General features: G+C 33.7%; 1 long non-coding RNA gene across 1 annotated transcript; it reads right to left on the reverse strand.

Annotated features, from left to right (window-relative positions):
- Positions 1-282: 282 nt before the first annotated feature.
- LOC135146395 (uncharacterized) lies at positions 283-885 on the reverse strand. Its single transcript, XR_010283806.1, has 3 exons — positions 575-885; positions 436-518; positions 283-377 (listed from the first exon to the last, which is right to left on the reverse strand). It is a non-coding gene; the product is annotated as an uncharacterized LOC135146395 (long non-coding RNA).
- Between the last annotated feature and the right edge of the window lie 4,037 nt (positions 886-4,922).

Genomic DNA, 4,922 nt, shown 5'->3' on the forward strand with positions numbered 1-4,922 from the left:
TTAAACAAGCAAAACCGGCAAAAATATTGTAACAAAACTGCCAAATTTCAAATATTTTAGACTAAAGTCACTAGATATATAAAGTACCGCAATTGGGCGCCATATTGTGTCCGCGCCAAATTCAAAATAAATAAATAAAAATTAACGGACTCGATACTTGCGTACAAAGCGTAAATGTAGATTTTTTTCAAATAAACATTTATTTATGTTTAAGCGTTATTTGTTCAGTGCACTTAAATGCCATTGATAAACATAAGGGGTGAGTAAAAAATATAGATGAGAAACCTTGCAATACCAGTTTATTAACAAAATTTCGGCCGCAATAGTTTCCTTCCATCTGCTCGCTTTGCTTCGAATTGTTGTTCAGAAAAATGTAACTAAAAGTAAATGGTATTTAACATTGTGCAATTACATATTCAAGCTTTAGCAAATTACTTCGCAAATTCTGGAGTTGTCGTTCAAATCGTCCCGGCCTATTAAATTCTTCCACATCTCTCTTCTAGACCTATTACTAACACCTGCAACAATTTAAATTAGTTGAGAAAACTCAATTGAAAACTTAGTTGTAACCTACCTGTTGGAAGACGAAACAATCGGCTTTTATTTTTACACAAAGGAACAGAACAACTTGTCATTTTAAAATAAAAGTCATAAAACACCACAAAAAAACACAAACAACTTTACAAAAAACACAAACAACTTTGCAAAAAACACAAACAACTTTACAAAAAACACAAACAACTTTGCAAAACAGGACTTACGCCACGAGGTGATGCGTTAAAGAGCGTTTGACAATTAACATTGACGTTTGTCGGTCGCCATATTGTGTCCGAAATATACGTTCTCTCTCTAACACATTGAAACATTCAATTGCGGTACTTTGGTTATCTAGGGACTTTATTTTAGACGTCAGTTGGGCGCCCTCATTCGGTCATAAAGCGAACGACCACCCACGAAAACGGGTCACGAAAAACGGCGAGCCGTCTCTACTGATTGATATCTATGCTGTGCCTGAATACTTTCGTGTAGACAACACATTATACACATCGAAAGCAACTTTGATCAATCTATTAACCCTTTAAATAGTAAATACAACGATACAAAAATCGCACTATGTCATAAATGACAACAAAGACGCCAAGCAACTAATAATAGCAAAATTCAAACAAAATAGAAAGTAATTTATTCAATCTTTAACTAAATATAAAGAAAAGAAAATAAATAAATAGGTAGGTATCCTATGATAAGTGCTCATACATACGTAGTCTAATTAGAATCTCGGGCGTTATAATTATAAAGATCTGTACGACACCACGATCCTTTCGTTCAATTGATCTTCATTTTGAACTGGAACAGCTGAAATCGGCTAGCCTCAAGACGTTAAAAACCGAACTCTGATTAGTCTACATTTGTCTTGCGATTTGCCATTGACTCACGTGAGGATTTTCTTCTATGAATTCAATTAGAGCAGCTTCTTTTTGTGCCGTTGTTACTATACGACGTCTAACTTTAGTTTTCTTAAACTGATCTTGGTTAGAAGAAATTGTATCGCTTGGCAAATAGACGAACGATAGCATCGAAATTTCCATCACACTTTCCCAAAGTTAAAATCATATGGGTTTTTTTCTAAATTCGAAAACATTGTTAGCGAAAGTTGAAAATATGTAATTTGTTATCATTCTGGCCCAATCAATGCCATCTACACGTTATTTATTATTTATAAAAAATTTAAGACAAAGTTGTTTATGGAAAATAAAATGTGTTGCCAATTCAGACTTATCCAGGCGTGAACAGATAAAATAATCACCTATGATAATCACCCTGTACATTGGAAGAATGTCACGTAGAAATTAGTTTGATTTGAATGAGTTCGTCACTTGAAAACAGAGGATTAAAATTGTCTGCCTCGTGTCTGTGAAGCACTATACCACCAAGCTAAACCGCCTATATGAGCGTCACGTTCTATCTTGGTAAAGAATAAGGGGGTTTAAACAATAAAAAAATATAGTAATAATAAACAAAATCAAGATATATTCGTAAACCACAAGTACAGGAGTATATCCAAATTTGGGTTACCGTTTTACCAACTACACGATACTCCTAATATATAAAATTTGACAACAATCCGTCCAGTAGTTTCGGAGATTATCTGTCTAATAAAAATCCAGACAGACGGCAGACAGACAGCTAGACACAGACGGAAACTGGAGACCTATTTCTTGGTAATCTAGGAATCATGAATGGTGGGGACGGCCGACGCACTCGATTACAATACTTCCTTCGCTTACGCTCGGATAGTAAAAAACATTTGTTTTCTTAAAATTGTATTTTTCTTCAACAAAAAACTGCTTCCCTTTTCTTAAATTTCAAGTTTTAGGCCCATAACCAGACAATAATCAGAGCCATTGATAAGAGATATCCTTGGCGGATGCCGATAATGTGGCATCCTGACGATTGTTACTAAAAATCCCTAACTGTACAACTCAAATTGTGGCGCCAAACATGCACATGTCAGCAGAAATTATTTCGTTATTCAGTCTTTACTGGATACATATTTTGGGAATCCCAAATCGTTTAGCCCTTTTTCGAGCCAACAGTTCTTTGTGCTACTCAGCTCATTTATAACACATGTACCACGTTTTTTCTGTCCACGGAAATGCAAATCTTTTCACATAATTTCGCACCACCTGAACATTAAAAAAAAATACTTATCGCTTTTAAAATTGTCGATACACATGAGCATGTTTTTTGAGCGCGTCAATTATACATAGATACATATACTTACAGGATGTTTGCTAAACATGAAGCAGAAATCCAGGGGGCTATTCCTTGGACTATTTTCCGAAATACGTTTTGAGGCGATACAAGTAAAATAAAACTATGCTGTATTGCTCTGGGCGTACGGAGTACATATAGAAATAAGTTTCCATAGTGACTTGGATTTTTATTTATAAGGTCATTTGATAACAGTGGAAAATGAAAATTTGAAAAATCGGATAACTGAGGGATGTAATGTAATAAGGTAATAAGAAACGACTCAGAATTAAAAAAAAAAATCGCCGGTCAGTGAGAAGACTGCATGCACGCATCATAGCTAGTCATAGTAGTCATGCACATTTTCAGCAGTTTTTATAGATTATAAATATTAATGATATGAACTATCACAATGAAACGAGACAAGGAGCCGAATAGTTTTATCACATCAGTTACCCATCTTAAAAAATCGCTTTTTGACACGCTCGCAAAAATTGCAACGAAACTTGTGTGTCTGAAACTTTGAAGTCACACATCCTAATACTGCCATTAATTTGCTTTAAATTTTAATATCTTCCTCCATCGTTTAGTTTTTTTGACCCTGCCTTCTTTAATTGTAACAGTATTAGGTATACATACATACCTTTTAACGATTGGGTTGTTGATATTGAATTTTTAAACATTTTTCAATATGTTCTTGATCTTACAAGAAACAGAGATACAAAATGTTAATATATTCTAACAACGTAGACTCTTAATGAATTGTTCTACATCTCCTTTTAACTTGCGCTTGACAAAACCGGTCCACGAGAAATGAACACATAAGCAATAATAGTTGGAACGTACCAGGGGTGGGATTTTGTTTCTATAACGATAAAATATCGGTACCGATAAAATGTGATCGTCTTTTTCTTTCGCATTTGAAATTTATATTTCCGTCCTTGTCATTTATCGCTTCGTATCGTATTGGTAAAAACAAAATCCCACCCCAGATCCCCATCTGTGAAAGTTTGAAATGTTCCATTGCAAACATTCCGAAAAAATCCTACAAAGCAAAATACAATCCACAATCCAAACACATTTAAATATTCATTTCTCAAAACCATCTAAACATCAATTAACATTTTCGCATATGTATCGGTAATTCCATATGCCACGGGTATAAAAAAAATGAATATTTATTAATTTCATCACAATAAAACATTTAAAAGCGGAAACAGGTAGGTAGGTACTATATAGATTACAGTGGAACATATTATTAATGTAAAACTGTTATAAGTATGACGATAGTTTCGACATAGGAAAATTAATTTGTGCTGCTAAATATGTGCATGAGTCTTGAATTTGAAATTACAGATATGTGACCTCCGTATTTAATGCTATGTACATATGTATAGTTACAATACAACCAACACTCAACCTTTTGTAATGAACTGTTTTTGTTTTTACTAATTTACATAAAAAAACAAAAAAATTATAAGCCCTACACATGGTCCACCCTAAAATTTCATGGTGCTTCTTTTGGCCATTACGTTTCGCCGAAGATGTCAGGAGAACTAAAATCACTGAACGGCACTAAAATAATGATTTGGTGAAATTCATTCTATTAATTTATAAACCGCGATCACTGTTCTTTATCGTCGTCCCATAATGCAGTTTCCAACTCGAATATGAATGAATATAAGGCAATATTAGTTTCAATTTGGCCAACAATAGTCGGTTTTGTCGTTCCTTCAATGAGACGTATCTACCTAAATTTCAGGGTTATATTTATGAAAACAGGTCAACAACATAATTTCCTACTGTTGAAAGTCAACTACATACTGACGTACAAAGTTAAAATTCTATTGCTGTACGTAATCTTTACAAACACCTCAATTAAATTAATTACAACATTACAGAATTAAACAAACCCGTCCCTTTTCATCGTTTACCGCTTGGACATAGGATCTGTAATTTACGGTTTTACGAATTAAGGGATTCAGTTTTTTAGCTTTGGAATTGTAAAATCGTATTAGTATACTAAAATAATGTTCTTACTATTTTATTACCCTTACTTTTCCTCATACTGCCCACTGGAGATTTATGTGTAATTTCCTAGCAGACCCGCAATTTTCAAATATTATATATAGTATCACTTTATCCAGTATTTAAAGGAATACTACAAA

The sequence above is a fragment of the Zophobas morio genome, unplaced genomic scaffold (genome assembly GCF_036711695.1).
Source record: "Zophobas morio isolate AGI-343-1 ecotype UQ-CSIRO unplaced genomic scaffold, CSIRO_AGI_Zmor_V1 ptg000005l, whole genome shotgun sequence".
Classification (NCBI taxonomy): Eukaryota; Metazoa; Arthropoda; class Insecta; order Coleoptera; family Tenebrionidae; genus Zophobas; species Zophobas morio.